Source organism: Canis lupus, chromosome 1 (genome assembly GCF_003254725.2).
Source record: "Canis lupus dingo isolate Sandy chromosome 1, ASM325472v2, whole genome shotgun sequence".
NCBI lineage: Eukaryota > Metazoa > Chordata > Mammalia > Carnivora > Canidae > Canis > Canis lupus.
Window position 1 is genome coordinate 111249085 of NC_064243.1, and position 20559 is coordinate 111269643.

The following is a 20559-nucleotide window of genomic DNA, read 5'->3' on the forward strand; positions in this document are numbered from 1 at the left end:
GGATGCTGACCTTTACAGCAGAAAGCCTGCTAATAAAACATATCTTTCCACAGGAAATTTTTTTTAAATTTTATTTATTTATTCATGGTATAGAGAGAGAGAGAGAGAGAGAGAGAGGCAGAGACACAGGCAGAGGGAGAAGCAGGCTCCATGCTGGGAGCCCGATGTGGGACTCAATCTCGGGACTCCAGGATCACACCCTGGGCCAAAGGCAGGCGCTAAACCACTCCAGCCACCCAGGGATCCCAGAAACTTTATTTATTTTTTTTTTGTAATTTTTTTTTGTAAATTTTTATTTATTTATGATAGTCATGGAAACTTTAATTACAAAAAGAAACCTAGTAACTCCAGTGGTAAAATGGCAAACACATCTCCTTCACCAAGTGAACAAAACTGACATCACAAATATAAAACCAAAATGCATCCTTCAGCTCCCTTTATGGTGACTGAAAAGGCCACCTCACCATTTCTGTGGAATCACTGCCAACAACGCGTAATCTGAATCAAACCATGAACTATATCACGTAAACCTCAAAAGCTGGACATTTCTGATATAAATCTGCCTACACATCATGAACAAAAAACATCATGAACAAAATAATGAAGGATGAGGAACATTCCTCATTAAAGGAGACAAGGGAAACATGCCAGCAAAAGGCAGTACATGAAATTCACTTTAATTAGGGGAAAACACTTATAAGAATTTTAAATGAAAAACAGAACAAATTTAAATATGGACTGTGGGTCAGATAGCACATCAACAATGTAATTTTCTGATTTTGATCAAGATACTGTCATTGTATAAGAGAATATCCTTGTTCCTAGAAAATAAACACCATTTAAGAGAAAAATACAGGCCTAAAATGGTGTCACTTAGGCCAAGTCACCAAACTGGGACTTAATGTCTAATTTTTTTTTTTTAAGATTTATTTATTCATGAGACACATGGAGAGAGGCAGAGACACCGGCAGAGGGAGAAGCAGGCTCCCTGCAAGCCTGATGCAGTACTCAACCCCAGTACCCTCACCACCTGGGCCAAAGGCAGACACACTCAACCACTGAGCCATCCAGTTGCCTGTAATGTCTTCTATAATTGCAGTTTCAACCTCCCCAGAAACAGTCTTAACCAGTCACTCAGGAATTTTCTGATAAGCACCAATGAAGTTAATCTGTCACAGAAGCCCTCTCTCCATCCCTTCAAGATGAGGTAATCTGCATAAGATCCCCTGCTCTTCCCTCATACGGAAACTGACCTTGCCTGAAACCATCGTTTCTCTCCTCTTGCTAATAATTTCCTTGGCCCACCCTCCTTCCTACAAAAACCTTCCGTTTTGTACAACTCTTGAAAGCTTCCTTCTACTTGTTTTATGGAATGCTGCCCAGTTTATGAATCATTTAACAAGGTCAACTAAGTCTTCAAATTTACTCAGCTGAATTTTTGTTAATAATACAAACATTTAGGGACAAAGAGGTATTGTCTACGGCATAATCTCAAAATCTTTGGGAAAAAAAGATGCATGAAGGATAAAAAGGCAAGGATAGTTGACAGCTGGCAGCAGATAGGCCTTGGTGTTTTCACCTCATTGTAAAAAATTTCAAGAATATCAGCAATTTTCAGACATAACTCATTAGAGACAATGGTATGACAAGAAATGCAGTCTTTTTTGAGACAAAGGCCAAGGAAAGAAAGGAGACTCTGAAATACCACCCTGAGAAATTGGGAGATACTCTGTCCTCCGTCACGCCGCTCCTTCTTTCCAGCCGGAAAAGAACCCGGGGATCCCTGGGTGGCTCAGCAGTTTGGCGCCTGCCTTGGGCCCAGAGCGTGATCCTGGAGCCCCACATCGGGGGCCCTGCATGGAGTCTGCTTCTCCCTCTGGCTGTGTCTCCGCCTCTCTCTCTTTCTGTCGCTCATGAATAAATAAAGTCTTAAAAAAAATAAAGAACTGCCAGTTATTTTACTGGAATAGCAGAGAAATGCAGTCCAGGACAAGTAAGATACGGGAAAACCACAGGCAAGTCCACAGAACAAAGGAGAGGACACTCTTTTACAGAGAAAATTTTACAAAATTTGGGAATGCTGCCATAAACGAAGTCTACGGGACTAACCCGGAGCTTGGAAGTATAGTGGCCTTTCAACTGGCTGGGCTGAGGCAGGGGGAGGAAAGCCCGTCTTCTTCCCTCTGGGATACTAATGGTTAATATGGGATCAGGTGGTCTCCTCCAAGTGAGTCTACAACTGACAAGAGTGGTAGGCAGGGTACGAGCGCTCTCCCCTGCCACTTCTGACTCCATTCCAAAGGAGGTTTCCTTTTATTAATTTTCACAGGAGTAACTCCTCAGAAGGGGTTGGGGACTATCAATCTTCCTACAGGGATCAAAGAGAAGGGCTGGCGCTCTCACCCCGTCCGATATTCATGGCTTTCGGGTTACTAAGCATTTAACAATTTTAAAGATAAATACCAAGAGACCACCACCATTCACCACGGGGCAGGAACTGTCCTTAGACTGTTATTTACACCACCTCGTTTGATTCTCGAACCACTGTATTTATAGAAAGGTAAGAATCCCATCACCATTTTACCAAAAACAAACACCCCCCCCCCCAAAAAAAAAGGAAACAGTGGAGACAGAGAAAGGTAAGTAGGTGGCCCAAAGTTCCCCCGCGCGAAAGCACAGAGCGAGGGAGTGTGGGCGGCCCGGGGAGGCAGCGCCGCAGGCGGAGGGCCCGGGAGACCCTCCAGCAGGCCAAGCGCTGCTCCGCCGCCCCAAACGCCAAGAGGGTCCCTGGACCCTCGAGCCACCTCTCTCTCACGCAGCAACTTCCCCCAAATCAATGGGCAGTGGCCCCGCGCCCAGAGGAGAACCAGGAGGGTCCCGACACCAGAACCCACTCACCAGAGCGACTGGAGAACCCTCGCAAGCCGGCCCCCTGAGCGGAAGTGCCTGGGGCCGCCCCGCCCCTGGCTGCGCGGGGGCTCGACTACCCAGAATCCCCCCTTCCCCGCTGCCTTGCGGAAGCGTCCGAGTCTCTACGGCACTGGTTGGCGGACTACACTTCCCAAAAAGCCCCATTCCCACCCTCCTGGGCCGGAAGTGCTTGCGACTCCTGGGAGACGCGGCTCTATAGTTCCCACCGTGGTCGTGGGGGCGGAGTTCGTGTTGTCAGGTGCTTGGGCGCTAACGTGCGTTCCTACGCTGCGGCTAGGGTTAGCCCCTCTGGGATCCGGCCGCAGGAAATATTTTATGTTATGTTATGCTGCTATTAATTCTTCTGTACTGTAACAGCAAACCTAGCTAATATATCGTTGGAAAGTTTAAACTGCGGTAAGGAACTTCAGAGCCTCAGAAGAAGGCACTAGGTGAGGGTGTAAGAAGCTGTACATTTGGAAATCTACACAGCAGAACTGTTGATTAAAACACACACACGCACACACACAAAACCCAAAACACTACTTTAAAACTATATTACAAAATTCGTGGGCCCAAGAGAGATACGGTAATTTGGCTGATTCGTTATTACACCTCTTCCACCTTAGTCTGAACACCCCAAATCCGTGAGTCACCTCCATTCTCTGTACACTATTGTGATGGCCTAAAAAATTGTTATACCACCAAGAAGCGCCTTTAATGGGAATAGCCAAAGGCGCCTGGGTTGCTCAGTCAGGTGTCTGCCTTCAGGGTCCTGGGATCAAGTCCAGCATGAGGCTCCCTGCTTCTCAAGGATCCTGCTTCTCCCTCTCCTCTACCTGCCACTCTCCCTGCTTGTGCTCACTCTCTCTCGAGCAGGCACTCTATCAACTACATAAATAAAATTTTTTAAAAATTAAAATAACAGGAATAGCCAAGGCACCTCAACAGAACCTCATGGGCATAAGTCTTGGAGTTTCCTGGGGTATTTGGTAGACCACTCACATGGGATAAAGGCCAGAGACAACCTCAGGAGGAGGAAAAAGATTGGACACACAAAGGTCCAAATCTGGGTTCTACGCACCCCAACAGGACATTCACTATCAGTAATGACCAGAATCAGGCAGCAGAGGGCAACATAGAAAATACTGGCGTTGCATAGCATGGGTCCTCCTTAGGCACAGGACTGGATCGCAACTACTTGGATCTAAGAGCTATAGAGTCTCTTTTATTCTGACAATCTCACCTCTTTAAACATACATAGTCTTTTATTTTTATTTAAATTCTAGTTAACATGCAGTGTAATACTGGTTTCAGGAGAAGTCAGTAATTCATCGCTTACATGCAACACCCAGTGCTCATCACAAGTGCCCTCAATACCCATCACCCATCTAACCCATCTCCCACCCCACCTCCCTCCTTCACTCTTCTGTTTGTTTTCTATCCTTAGGAGTCTCTTATGGTTTGTTTCCCTTTCTCTTTTTTCTCCCCTCCCATATGTTAATGTTTTGTTTCTCAAATTCCACATATGAGTGAAACCATATGGTATTTGTCTTTCTCTGACCATTTCACTTAGCAGAATACACTCTAGCTCCATCCATGTCATTGCAAATGAGTGAGATTCTTTTTGATGGCTGAGCAATATTCCATTGTTTATATATACCACATCTTTATCCATTCATCAGTCAATGGACATTTGGGGTCTTTCCATAATTTTGCTATTTTTGATAATGCTGCTATAAACATCAAGGTGCATGTACCTCTTTAAGCACACATAGTCTTATAAGTTGCACAGCCTTGAGTATCTTTATCTATGATGTCAGCCCTAGCCTGACATCACCAAAACTGGCCTTTAAGAAGATCAGGCTGATGACAGAGAAATTCCACTCCTAGGTTTATACCCAAGATAAATTAAAACATATGTCCACACTTGTACAAAAATGTTCATAGCAGCATTATTTATAATAGCTAAATTGTAGAAACAATCCAAATGTCCAATTACTAATAACTAGGTAAAGAAAATTTACCTAGTAAATAAATAAGATTCTGCACTTAAAAGATGGAGTATGATTCATTCAAGGATTAGCCTTGAAATCATGCTTAGTGAAAGAAGCTAGACACAATAAAGAATGTGTTTTATGATCCTGTTTAACAAATTCTCTCTTTTTTTTTTATTTATGATAGTCACACACAGAGAGAGAGAGAGAGAGAGAGAGAGAGGGGCAGAGACACAGGCAGAGGGAGAAGCAGGCTCCATGCACCGGGAGCCTGATGTGGGATTCGATCCCAGGTCTCCAGGACCGCGCCCTGGGCCAAAGGCAGGCACTAAACCGCTGCGCCACCCAGGGATCCCTATGATCCTGTTTATATGAAATGCACAGAATACATAAATCTGCATTGATCAAAGAAATCTGATTTGTTGTTATCAGGGACTTGTCCATTGGGAGTGGAGAATGGCTGCTAACGGGTAGGTGGTGGCAAGGGGGCAGGAGTTGGTGAGCTGATGAAAAACCTCTGGAATGAGATAGTGATGATAGTTTATATCTTTGTGAATATACCAAAAATCAGGCAATCTTACACCTTACAAGTGTGAATATTAAAGTCTGTGAATTATATCTCTTTAAAAAAAAAAAAAGAGATTGGCCTGTTTGAAACTATTTCTCACTCACAATTATGGACTGAATTGTGCCCCCTGCCTTACATATGTTGATGCCCCAAACACCAATGTGACTGTATTTGAAGATAGGGTCTTTAAGAAGGCAATTAAGATTAAATAGGTCATTATCATGGGCCCTCATCTGATAGGATACAAACAAGTGGAAAAGTATTCATGTTCATGGATTGGAAGAATTGATACTGTTAAAATATTAATACTACCAAAAGCCATCTATAAATTCAATGCAATCCCGTCAAGATTATAATGGCAATTATTATTTTTTTTACCTAAGTAGAAAAAACTCTTAAAATTTATATGGCACCAAAAGAGACCCCTATAGCCTGAGAAAGAACAAATCAGGAAGCATCACACTTCCTGATTTCAAGCTATACTATGAAGTTATAGTCATCAAAACAGTATGGTGCTGGCATAAAAAAACAAATAGATCAATGGTACAGAACTGATAGCCCTGAAATAAACCTGAGCATATATGGTAAACTAATATTTGACAAGGGAGTCAAGAACACTCAGTGGAGAAAAGACCATCTTTTCAATAAATGGTGCTGAGATAATTAGATATTCACATGTAAAGGAATAAAACTGGACCCATAACTTATACCACTCACAAAAATTAACTCAAAATGAGTTAAATACTTAAACGTTAGAAACTCCTAAAAGGAAATAGGAATAAATCTCCTTAACATGGATATTGGCTACAATTTTTTGGATATGACACCTAAAGCACAAACAAAATAAAAAAATAAACAAGTTAGACTTATCAGACAAAGAAGCTTCTGCACAGCAAAAGAAACCATGAACAAAGTGAAATGACAACCTATGCAATGGGGAAAAATCTGCAAGCCATATATCTGATAAGAAGATAATATCCAAAATATATAATAACTCATACAACTCAATAACAAAACAAACAAGCAACCCCCTCCCAAGTAACCTAGTTAAAAATGAGCATAGGACCTAAACAGACACTTCTCCAAAGAAGATACACAAAAGACCAACACGTACATGAAAAAATGCTCAATTTCACTAGTCATTAGTTACACCCAAATTAAATCACAATGAAATATCATATCATGCCTGTTAGAATAGCCATCATCAGAAAGGTAACACATGCTGGCATGGATAAGAAAAAGGAAACACTTCTGCCCTGTTCGTTAGACTGTAAATTAATACAGCCACTGTGGAAAACAGTATGGAGGATTCTCAAAAAAAAATTAAAAATATAAGTACTATATAATTCAGCAATTACACTTCTGGGGATATATCCAAAGGAAATGAAAACACTAATTTGCAAAGATATTTGAACCCCCATGTTGGAAGCAGCATTATTCACAATAGCCAACACAAGGAAACAACTTAAGTTTTAATCAATGAGTGAATGGATAAAGAAGTTTTGGTATATATTACTGAGCCATAAAAAGCAATGATGAGTTCGCTTTGGCAGCACATATACTAAATAAAGAAATGATGAAATTCTACCATTTGCAACAAAATGGAAAGACTTTGAAGACATTCTGTTAAGTGAAATAAGGCAGAGAAATACAATTACTGCATGATTTCACTTATATGTGGAACCTAAAACAAAAAACAAATTAATAGAAAAAGGGAACATATTTGTTGTTACCAAAGGAAGGGGTGGGGGGAGGGGGAATTGAGGGAAAGTAGTCAAAGGTATAAATTTCCAATTATAAGATAAATAAGTACTAGGGATGTAATGTACAAAATGACTATAACCAACAATATCATATGATATATAGGAAACTTCTTATGACTGGTAAATCCTAAGAGTATTCATCACAAGGAGAAAATGCTTTTTTCCTTTTTCTTTATATGAGAAGATGGATGTTAGCTAATCCTATTGTGGTAATCATTTCACAGTATATGTAAATCAAACCATCACACTGTATACCTTAAACTTATACAGTGATGTATGTCAATCATTTCTCAATAAAATTGCGGATAAAAAATAAATATTTGGTTAACATGTATGTGAGAATATTTATAACAGAATAATGAATATCTATAACTATTAGAGCCATCATTGTTGGAACTGATGTAATAGTGATATATATCTACAACTATCATCTTTCATTACTCATTCCATATCCCCCTTACTCTCAGCGAACACCTCAGTTCATTGTGGTTCTTTTCCTAGCAGGATGAAGCAAATTTTTGTTCTTCGAGGTTTTGAGACATTAACAGTCCTGCCTGAATTGTGCTGTTGTATGTTCTCCATGGATTTTTAAATCATAAGATGCGCTTTTAAGATACACAGTGATCTTTTGCATTCCAGACATAGTCTTGATTACCTCCACTGTGTTGCAGCAACTCAATTCTCTCATTGTTGTCAGGATCAATTACCCCAGCCAATAAAAGAACTCCCTTCTTTGACTATTCATTCAGAAGTAAGAGACATCAAATGCCCAACTGGAAGTACCAAGTTCAAGTTCAATGGAATTATTATTGTGTCTTCTGATGGACTCATTCAACCCCTTGGAACTAAGATTTCTATGGAGACTGTTCATGAAGACAGGAAGCAAAATATTTGCTATTGGATCACTTGAAGTAATAGTGAGTGAAATCACTCAAATTTCTACCCCTGGATTCCTGATCTTGTGAAACTTGGTTATGGGTGAAAGAGCACCATATTCTGGGCACTTATTTAAATCATATACAAAATAAAATAAATTAAATCATATACAGCATATATGAGGACATTGTCTTAGCCCAACAAGATACTGCCACCTACCTGGTAATGTAAGTTAGTTTTCAAAAGGCTAGTCCACTTTCTATCAATTCACCTATTTCATGGTGATGGGGAACACAACAGAAACAATGCATTCCATGAGAACAGGCTCATTGCCCCACTTCATTTGCTATGAAGTGAATTCCTTTATTAGAAGCAATGCTATGTGCAGGTTCCTTAAAAAATTAAAAATAGAACTACCATATAATCTAGTAGTTGCACTAGATTAGGGTATTTATCCAAAGAATATGAAAACCCTAATTCAGGGAGATATATGCAGCTCCATGTTTACTGCAGCATTATTTACAACAGCTAAATTATGGAAGCAGCCCAAGTATCCATCAATAGATGAATGGATGGATATATATATATATATCCAGAGTGGAATATTATTCAGCCATTAAAAATGAAATCTTGCCATTTGCAACAATATGGATGGATCTAGAGAGTATAATGCTAAGCAAAATAAGCCAGTCAGAAAGACAAATACTATATGCTTTTACTCATATGTGGAATTTAAGAAACAAAACAAATGAACAAAGGAGGATAAAAGAGACAAGCCAAAAAACACTCTTAACTATAGAGAACAAACTGTTACCAAAGAGGAGGTGGGGAGGGATGGTTGAAATAGGTAAAGGAGATTAAGAGTACACTTATCTTGATGAGCATTGAGTAATATATGGAATTACTGCATCACTATATTGTACATCTGAAACCAATATAACACTGTTAATTATACTGGAATTGAAATTAAAATAAATTTTTAAAAAACAGAGTCAATGCTGTATGGAATACTAAAATGGTGGAAAAGAACTATCAGAGTACACAATTGGTAGCTTGGGCAAAGCACTGCAGGCATGGATGGCAAATCCATGTCCAGAGTGTCTATTCAATTAAAAACAAGGTACTGCCCCTTCCATGATGGAAATGATCTAATGGAATCAAACTCCCACAGGTAGTTGCAAAAATATCCTGGAGAAAGGGGCTATATAAAGGAACCAGTGTTGGTTCCTGGGCACTCAGCAATGACTATAGCCAGGATTGCATTGGTACATAGAAGTTTAAATTGTTTAAACTGTGGATAACCTCCATTCCTGCCATTGTGGCCACTTGGCTCAAGAGTCCACTAGGCAATAACAGAAGTGGCTTTGACAAAAGCTAAAAGTTATCAACACACTAGGTCAAACTACTTCTTATTAAAACCTTCCACTACTGAAAGTACCCTAAGGTAGGTCATTTACATGGAGCACACTTATCTTCACATTCTCTCCCCACTAAGTAGTCTATCCAAAATACCTCTCCCTTAGCAAGCTTTGCGACCAATTTTCCAATCATGTATCTTTGAAGAGCCTGAAAATCGGGCCAAACCCTTGGCCATAACCCATGAAACTATATAGACCCTTAAGTCTAGCCGTGTTTTCCTTCAGGCCAAATGAGCAACCAAGGTGTACTGCTCAAAGTTCTACCCACTGGGGGAATTTCTCTTCACAACTGTCCTCCAGGATGTCCTAGAAAGTGTTATGTTTCAGTTGAACAATTTCAGGTCAGTGCTGTATATCACACAGAACTATCAGAAGATTGGTCAAGAGTGAGTTTTCCCTACCTCACTAAGGAAACTAGTCATAAGGAATTTTCTGTAAAACCACAGGGACATACTGGGAGAAAGTAATGTAGCACAAGTATAGACCATGGGCATTTGGGCCATGTACTGATGCTTTCAATGCCTCATATATACTTCCATTTACTTCTCATATATATCTTTCATTTGATAATGGAGTGCTTCTGTAAATACCCAAATCTAAGCCCACATTGGTAAGATGACAACTAGTCCATGAAGACAAGGTCAGAGTATATGGTAATTTGGTAGCCTATGGCTAACTCTTCAGCCACTGCTAAAGTGCAATAGTAAAACCAAAGCTGTTTCTTAAAGAGAAGGTAGGTGTCTGGAGAGGATGCAGGGGTTTGTGCCAAAATTCTAAGAGTCTGTGCTATGAATCATCTATAGGAGCTGGCCAAACATTCCAAACACCATTCTGTCACTGACATTTCAAGAACCTTTGAATCTGCTGGATCATATGGCCCAAATGGCAGAGCAGCTTATATATGGCAGCCTAGACTTGTTGAGAGCCTACTTCTCTGGGCTCCAGTCAGAAAGTTTTCAGGTTACACAAAAAAAGGAGCAGGGTCACCCCCTCCCCAAATGAGGAATACACTTGTTCAAATATCCGAGGAGCATACTAGGCATGATGACTCTCTTTTGGTTGTAGGAGGGGCCAGATGCAACCTGTCCTTTACTTTAGATGTGGTATTTTGACATGCCAACACCAATGACCCCCTAGAAGTTTTACTGAAGTGGAAGGCACCTAGATTTTTAGGGAATTTATTTCCCACCCTCTGGCATGCAGTCTTACCAATATGCCTATGATAACAGTGACTTCCTGCTCATCAGGGCCAATCAGCATCAATCAATGTGCCAGTTCAGAGACAGGATCCAGCAATCTCAGGTAAATGGTCCCTTTGGGGAAGCCTAGGAAAAGATTAAAACTGCAGTATGTGGCAGGGTAGCAGGGTACTTACTCAGGAAGATGCAGCCTTTCCTTAATTCAATAAATTATGGGTGTAAAAATTGGCTCATGTTTGGGTGCGTTTAAGAGGTAGTCAATCTGTTTCTGGTGGATGCAGTTGGACTTCTGTTCACATGACCTGAAATTATCCTATTTATACATATCAAATAAGAATTTAGTACTCTAAACATCTATTTGTTTTAGGGACATTAAAGTCAATAGCCAATGTCATATATCAGGCTATTTTGTACCTATGTTGGCTCTGCTGTCCTTTATAGAGTATCCTTGCCCAACTTGTCTGGGGATTAAATGCCACCACTTGGCTGATAACACACTAGGATCCCATCATTTAATTTCACTTAAGGATCCCAGTTCAATGGTGTTCCCATTGTAATACCTCATCTACAGAGTAGAACAAACCTTGAGCTCTTCAAAGATACTGAGATTCCTCTCACAAATTATTTCTCATGGTGAATTATGATTCCTTTATTCCTCCAAGGTGAATGAGCATGTCTGACATGATAAATCTGCTCCAACATTCAAATCTCCCTAAGACTTTGAACATTTTCCTCCACACTGTACCAAATAAATTCTGGAATTTCAATTCAACTTAGTGTAACTACATTTCCTTCCATTTCACAACCTACCAACCACCAACAACAAAAAATACCCCTTTATAACTTATGGAGCTAAAATTTTGAATCCAGAATCTCTGTTCAGTAAATTTATTTCAATATATACATCTCATCCAATTTTATACTTCTTGTACCATGATCCCATGCTCCTAAGATCCATTCCCAAACATGTTCTCAGATTTGTATATATCAATTGAAAAATCATGAAATTCTTTTGATGTGTGGAGTACCACTTCAATGTCCAATGTGTACCTAAGTCTCTGGTACCTGGCGTGACTTGAATCTAAGTACAGATGTGGAAGCAAAGAAATATGGCAAGATTTGGTCCTGAGAAGAATCAGTAGTGTCTTTCAAGGTATCTATCTCAGTGGAAACTACTGCATGTTCTTCAGGCATAAAAGGGTTAATTTCCTTAGGCAGTAGTGGAATGGCTGCTTCTAGTGGCAAGGATGACTGCAAAATTCAGAGGCTGGGAGCAATCACTCATGGACAAGAGGGCATTTGTAGGCATTCTGTATTCCAACAGAAAAGTTTCAGCAGTGTAGGAGCAACACATTTGAGAATAGATGGACTGAAGAGGATAAGAACAATTTCACTTTACCTGTGTCATCTCTCCTCTAAGCCAGCAGAGCTCACTGACAAGAGTTTCCACTGGCCTGCAATTTCTTCCATGTGGGAAAATAAGATCATGTGAGTAGTACTCTTGGCTTCCCCAGCTGTGTGGAATGCTGCTCAACAGGCCCACTTCTTTCCTGTTCTACCCAGAATACTGAGGTGACCTACATGGCTGAAGGGTTGGGAGAGGGTGGGAGCACAACAACCACAGCTTGGAACTCATCAAAGGTACACAGATTCTACTAAATGCTTCACAGACTGTCAGGAAGCCTGCCCACAAGCTGCTGGGGATGCCTCTCCTGCAGTCTCCTCAAACTGCCTATTGGCACCCCCAACACTTCATGTGCCTAATTTCTTCTACCTTGTGACTGGCTCCCTAAACCCACCCCAGCAGATGATAAGCATGAGCCTTTGCAGACCTCTAGCAAACACATAGAAAGACTGCTCAATTCTGCAGGATTTGGAAAAGGAATGCAAACATAAGCACTTCAGAGAAACAACATAAGGGGGAAAAAGGGAGGTTCTCAACACCAAGTCTAGCTTTGTGGTATAGAGAAAAGGCATACAATCTTATAGATGTCCCCAATCAAGAGGAAAGGTAAAGTGTGGTGTGGATACCTCCATAGAAAAGTTCTGAGAAAGCCTCAGAATCCCTAGACAGCTGACTAGTGATAGTATTTCTCTCCTGAAGCCAGTTGGTAGAGACTAGAGAAGGAGAGTGCTTCTTCAAATAAGAAGACAGCAACACAAGACTTCAAGGAATATGAAAAATCAAGGAAACATGACACCACCAAAGGAACACAATATTTTTCCATTAAGTGACCTCAAAGAAATGGAGAGTGAAAAACTGCCTGATAAGGAATTCAAAATAACTTTTAAGGAAGCTTAGTGAGGAGAACACTGATAGACAACCCAACAAAATTAGGAAAATAATATATCAACAAAACAGGAAGGTCAACAGAGAGGTAGAAGTTAGAAGAAAAGAACCAAACTGAAATTCTGGAGCCCCAAAATACAATGAATGAAATGAAAAGTGCAACAGAGAGCATGAATATTATACTTGATCATACAGAATAAAAAATGTACTAATTCAAAGATGGGTTATTAGAAATTTTCAATCAAAGGAAAAGAAAATGAAAAAGAGTGAAGAAAGCCCCTGTGAATTAAGAGCTATAAGAAAACAACATACATATTATAGTAGTCCTAGAAGAAGAAGAAAGGAGAAGAAAGCTTATTAAAAAATATATATAATGGCTAAAAAAAACCTCCAAATCTGGGGAGAGATGTGCACACCTAGGTACATGAATCTCATAGATCCTGAAATACTGTCCACGGAAAGAGGACTTCACTGACACACATTATAATACATCTGTTAAAAAATTAAACAGAATTTTGAAAGCAGCACAGGAAAAGAAACTTACCACCATAGAATATATCATCAGAAACCTTGCAGGCTAGGAGAGAGATGATACATTCAAAGTGCTGAAAGCAAAAACAAACAAACTGGCAACCAATATTACCCAGCAAAGCTGTCCTTCAGAAATAAAGACTTTCCCAGACAAACAAAAGCTGAGGGAGTTCACCAGCCCTAGACCTGCCTTACAAAAAATGCTAAAGGGCATTCTTCAAGCTGAAAAGAAAAGATGCTAATTAGTAAAACGAACATGTTAAGTATGACCCTCACAGGTAAAGAAAGAGAAGTATATTGTCAAATTCTCCTAGTGGTGTATCAATTCCTTAACTCTAATATAAAGTTTAAAAGAAAAACGCATTAAAAATAATTATAGGTTCCTCAAAAAGTTAAAAATAGAACTACTCTGGGTGGCTGGGTGGCTCAGCCAGTTCAGTGTCTGCCTTTGGCTCAGGTCATGATCTTGGGGTCCTGGTATCCAGCCTTCAGCCAAACTCCCCACTCAGCAGGGAGTTTGCTTCTCCCTCTCCCTCTTCCCCTACCTGCCCCCCCGCCACTCTCTCTCCAATAAATAAACTCTTTAAAAAAAAAAAAAGGTCCTTTTTGAGGAACCTATAATTATTTTTAATGCCTTTTTCTTTTAAACTTTATATTAGAGTTAAGGAATTGATACACCACTAGGAGAATTTGACAATATACTTCTTTTTTTAAAAAAAGAATTTATTTATTTATTTATGAGAGACAGAGAGAGAGAGAGAGAGAGAGAGAGGCAGAGACACAGGCAGAGGGAGAAGCAGGCTCCACACAGGGAGCCTGATGTGGGACTTGATCCTGGGACTCCAGGATCACACCCTGGGCATGAAGGCAGGCGCTAAATCACTGAGCCACCTAGGGATACCTCCAATAAATAAAATCTTTAAAAAAAGAACCTTAACTATCTTAGTTTATAGATTTAAGAGTTCCAAAGCACCCAAAGCAAAAACTAACAGAATTGAATACAGAAATAGACAAATTCACAATGACATGTAGCTTAAATACTCCTCTCTCAGCAACTGATAGAACAGAAAATTAGTGAAGTTATAGGAGACTTGAACATTATCAATAAACTTGATCTAATTAATCTGACATTTATAGACTACTTTACCCAACAGCAGAATACACGTTGTTTTCAAGTGCACATGGAATGTTTACCAAAAGAAAGCATATTCTGGGTGATAAAACAAACCTCAACAAATTGAAAAAAAAAACAGAAATCATATAAAATATTTGCTCTGATCACAATTAAGTTAAAATAGAAATCAGGATCACATATCTGGATAATGCCCAAATATATGGAAATTTAAAAACACAATTCTAAACAATCCATGAGTCAAAGAAGAAATCACAAGAGAAATTAAAACATATTTGTATTGAATGGAAGTGAAAGCACAATATAAAGTTTGTACCATATAGCTAAAGAGAAAAATAAATACAATTAAAAGATTATATCAGAAGAGGTTTCCAATCATTGAACTAAACTTCTACCTTAAGAAAGTAGAAGAGTGAAGTAAAAAAAAGGCAAGCAGAACATAGCAAAAATTTAAAAAATCAATAAAATTGAAAAAAGAGCAGAGAAAAATCAACAAAACTAAGAGCTAGTTAAGACCAATAAAATTGATAAACCTCAAATGACAATAACCAAGAAAAAGAAGAGATACAATATTACCCACATCACGAATGGAAGAAGGAACAGCACTACAGGCCCCAAAGATATGGAAAGGATGAGGAAGCTCCTACCAATTAACCAGCCTCATTATTCAATAGGCCATACCAATACTAGGGAAGCCCTTAATTAATTAGAACTAATAGGGCAGCCTGGGTGGCTCAGTGGTTTAGTGCTGCCTTCCGCCCAGGGTGTGATCCTGGAGACCTGGGATCGAGTACCACATCAGTCTCCCTGTATGGAGCCTGCTTCTCCCTCTGCCTGTGTCTGTGCCTCTCTCTCTCTCTGTGTCTCTCATGAATAAATAAATAAACTCTTAAAAAAAAAAAAAAGAACTATAGCAACAAATGCATCTGTTGGATGCCACCATGTACTATATTAATCCTAGAGTGGTTTATATAAACCTTTACATTATTGTGATGGTTACAAAAATAAAACAGAGTCCACCAAACAAGCTTCCTCATCAGGACTAATTAAAAAATGGGAGGGGGAATTATTTATTTTTGTTGTTATTTATCGGAGATTCAGAGACTCCTCAATCATCCAAATCACAGAAAAGTCCAACTTAAAAATGCAAAGCTTATTCCCGACAGGCCATTCAATTATTAAGTATAAACCTCACTTCTTCCACTGTTCCTAATATCCTTACAGATGTCCCAGCCACCATGCCACTCATCGACATGCATGAGGTCTCCTCCCATAGCCTCAATGAGCCTTAGAACCACAACAAATCCCTTTACCAACCTCCATCAATGGCAATTCCTTGCCTCTTACCCTGGTTAGGGACTAGAAGTCTTCTGCGCTCTGATCACCTCCTGGAAATACATGCTGATATATTTCATTGTTGGGTAGTATTTTGGTCCCCACAAAATATCCAATTTTATTAAAAGTTATATATTGTAAATTTTATTTTATCACACTGGTGCCTGGTGACCTTCAGAGTTTAAAAAGGGAAAATCACTCACTACTAGGAATGTCACTGGATATCAAGTCCATGGAATTCAAAACCTCTCTTATCATAGGCACTAATAAACTTGTGGTCCCTATGAAATTGCCAAACTCAGTATTAGGTTAGATGCTTTAACCAATGGATGTTTATATTAATTTAAGCCCTGTGATATTGTTATATAATAAGAAATACATATTTGGTCTTCATCCCCATTTCCTGGCATAGAGTTCCTAAATCCCTTGGAATATCCAGTGTAATAGGTGCCTCTTTTGTCCTAATGAGGCAATTCTTGATGTGCTCCTTAATAGCTTCAGGATGGGGGCACGAGAAAGACCAAGGTATGATTCAAGGGTTGGGACTTTTAGTCCAAGTCCAATATCCCCAACATCTGAGGAGCGGAAAGGGGATGGAGATTGAGTGCAATCACTAATGATCAATGATTTAATCAATCATGCCCACATAAGGAAGCTTCCATAGAACTCCCCAAACGATGGGGTTTGGAGAGCTTCTGATTTAGTAAACACATCTAAGTGCTAGGAGGGTGGTGCACTTGGAGAGGGCATGGAGGCTTCAAGCCCTTCACTCATACTTTTCTTTATGCATGTTTTCCATTTGGCTGTTCTTGACACATATCCTTCATAATATCATGTAAGATTAAGTAAACTGATTTTCTGAATTATTCTTCCTGGTGTGCTTCTGCCAACATCATCCATAATAGGCCTCATTTTAACCTGATTAATTTCTTCTGGGCCCCCAGATATCATTGACTCTGATCAGGATACACACTTTAATGCTCAGTTCAGGCACAGACCTTACAAGAAAGCATCATTTGCAACATTCATTTGTCCTATCATCTAAAGATAGCGAAATGATGGTCTACTGAAGGATATCCTATTAAAATCACAAAATGGATAATGGCTTCCAAATGGCTCTCTCTTTTGCACATTACTTTAGTTGTCCTGAATTTTCAATCTTTAGGTCCCAAGACTCTGTCAAAATTGCCATCAGGGGACTGTCCCTCTTCTTTCCAATCTCTACAATACCCAGATAAAACTCCCTTTTTCATTTACTGACCCCCCCCCCCAATTGTCCTGCCTCTTTTCAATTCTGGTACAACATGTGCTGGATTGGCATCCAGTTTTAGGGCAGATAATAGAATGGGATCCCCTGAGAATTGAGGGCCCATGACACCTGAAAAGATTATTCTATAGACCACAACAAAGGTCTCTGCCAAACTTGCTACCCTTCCCCAGTAGTATAAAAGTTGGCTAATGCAAGGTCTTTCTTTACAGGAAACGTGTCTTGGTACCTAGTTCCATACCTAAGTAATTGTGTAGCTTTTCAAACAAGATCTTAAATTAGTTTCCAGCACCAGCATTTTTTTTTTTGAGAGAGAGAAAATGCACATGAACACACATATGCATGTGAGCAGGGGAGGGGTAAGGACAGAGGGAGAGAGAGAAACCCACACTGAGAATGGAGCCCAACACGGGGCTTGATCTCATGACCCCAAGACCATGACCTGAGTCAAAATCAAGAGTCGGACACTCAGCCTATTGAGTGCCCAGCACCAACAATCTTAAATAGGACACCAGCTCTGGCGTCAGCCCATTATGGAAATACTTAATGGAGGAACCACTATAGGATCTGGGATGACAATACCCATGACTCCTATCATAATAAACAGGCACCCCCAGGATGCTGAGGCCCATACATCCGAGACAAAAATATGTCATTGTGGGATATTATGGCTCTACTTGGCCGGAACTTATCTCATTTGGCTCATCATCTGGGCCTGGGATTCTCCCATTTCAGCTCAATGCCAAGCTGGCTTCCTTACTTACTCCAGTTCAGTGCCTAACTCCTTTGGCATCTCCATCTGTTTGGGGCATTCAATTACTTCACAGCTTTACTTGATAACAAATGGAGGCAAAAGTGACAGAAGACAAAATGTGTATCTGCATAGGTAGTGCTCTTAGGCTACTTATATTCTACATACGATGCATATGTGGTCACCTGACATATCCAATGTGTCCCAGAGCATTCCTTGGTCTTTGATCACTCTTGCAGTAGTTTCTCAAATTAGAACTTTGCCTTAAGGTCTTGGGAATTAGCCCAGGGCTCATATTAGGAGTTCCCATTATCTACTACTACACAATGGTCCTTACAGGTATTATCCACAAGTCAATCACAGACGACAGTACAACCATCAACTCAGGGATGAAGATCTCAACCCAAGAGACCAAAGCATCCCAAATGATAATTTCAACATAACCAACAGTCCCAACCTTGATGCTGACTCAAAATATTCTATCACAATTTCATTCCATAACCCATCAAATAAAAATTCTGACACCCCCTCTGTTCCAATATAGTTTTCCCAACCAACTTGTACGCCCTTTTGTGGCCACTCTAACTTCCCAATGGTCCCTTTTTTAAATCACTCACCTTCTGCCTTATCTCCAAAGTTTCAATCTATGCAGCCTTTCTTACACTCTGTTCCCAATCTAGCCAATGACAATATTATCATAGACAACTTAACTGAAGCTCCCACTTTCTCTGCTTATGTATATCTCTGCAACCTCTATATTCTCCTCCCTTACAGAATGTAAGCACAATGTAAGAAACTAAAGCTTATTGCCAGGCCCTTACTTACCTAAACATAACCCAGGTCCTAATGAGGCACATGAGGACCTACCATTGCCTATTACCTGCTCCAATGCATCAAAGTGTTGCAAGCTAGTACTCTGCAAATTAGCCAATTTATATACACTGGTGCCTCACCATTTAATTTCACCTTTGGGTGAAAGTAGCCCTACACAAATCTAAAACCCCACCTCCTTCCATGCTTAACAGTTGGGACCTTGAAATGGTAACTGCCCATACACCACTCTCCACTATGACCCTCATAATCACAACAGCACCAATCATTTCATTCAACAATCCATGCTACACTCTCCACTATTCCCACATCACCAGACCACTTCCTACTTTCCTCCACTTGCTGGAGATTATCTATAAAACAGTTAACATGCTACCCAAAAGATAAAACTCAATGACGGACCAGGCATGCCAGCTTGGGTAACCACTTATACAACTAATTCCCACCCCCTTGGTGGGCTTTGCTATCCATATTAACCACTCACTATCCTCTCTGGTCACCCTCCAGTTCCTTTACTTTCCCCAGCACTTCCTAAACCTCACCAGGGTCTTCCTCATTATCTTTCCTTTCACAAATCTCATGCCCTACCTAGCCTCTACAAATAATTGCTGTTATATATAGCCACTGAAAGTATATGACCCCCATATGTATACACTGATACACTCACAACAGGGTACACATAGGCTATCCTTTAAATCTATTATAAATTTCTAAAAATATTTTATTTTTTTATTTGACAGACAAGAGACAGACAGACAAGCAAGGGTAGCTGCAGAGAGAGAGGGAGAAGCAGGCTCTCCACTGAGTAGGGAGCCCAACGTGGGACTTAATCCCAGGGATTCCCAGGGTCCTGGGATCATGACCTGAACCGAAGGCAGATACTCAACCAACTGAGCCACCCAGGCACGCCCAAATCTCTTATAAATTAGGCCTCACTCATAATTTTTGGTATAATAGGTACAAGTCTAGGTCTTTTCAGTTCTGTAGCACAGCCTTAGTACCTAAAAGCCAGCCAAACAATGTCATAACTCCTGGCAGACCACATATATCAAAAAACCTAAGATTTAGAAACCTTTAATATGAGAGAAAGTTCTGTAGCTGCTGTAGGAGTTTACAACATATTCCATTGGCATCTCAAAGTAGATCCTTGTAGGGAACCTCTGGCTGTATATAGGTCAATAATATAGGAAAAGTCTGTAACATAGTTCAATAGATAAAACAACAAACCAAAATAGTCAATGATTTTGCCAAGTTACTAAAATACTTCATGAGATTTCTTGAATCCCCATTGATTTCTTCTCTTGGATCCTTATTCTACCTGGATTTTTATTATCTGGCCCCACATTATCTTTCATAAAGCTATAATAATAACTGTAAACCTAATTATTTTGGGTCATCTTTGCAAATGTGCCCTCTCGAGTACCAGTTTATTTACAGGAATACCTGGAAGGTTGCCCTGCTAGACCAAATGTCAGGAGTGGATTGTGAAGAAGAAAGAAAGAAACCTGGACATCTGATTTAATGTCAGCAACTTAAAAGCTTCATCTCCTATCCATGTCCACTGCCTCTTCACAATTCTGATAAGGTTCACCTATCACTTCCAAAGTACAACCTCCCACCATTTTTTAAACTTTGTTCAGGGAGGACTTCCACTGTATAAAACATCTGAACACTGACCATTCTTTCTGTTC

General features: G+C 39.9%; 1 protein-coding gene across 3 annotated transcripts in view; it reads right to left on the reverse strand.

Moving 5' to 3' along the window:
- Window positions 1–20559, reverse strand: part of LOC118353825 (zinc finger protein-like) — a 43505-nt gene that overhangs the window by 18255 nt on the left and 4691 nt on the right. Inside the window, exons 1-2 of one of the 3 annotated variants that reach the window (XM_049109486.1) lie at window positions 2899–2984; window positions 1709–1928 (exon numbers count right to left, since the gene is read on the reverse strand). The exons of 1 other annotated variant lie outside the window; for it this stretch is intronic. The gene's annotated coding sequence lies outside the window, so the exon portion shown is untranslated. Of the gene's footprint in view, window positions 1–1708; window positions 1929–2898; window positions 3045–20559 lie in introns of those variants that run through there. One more of the 3 variants, XM_035712526.2, reaches the window with a different exon arrangement.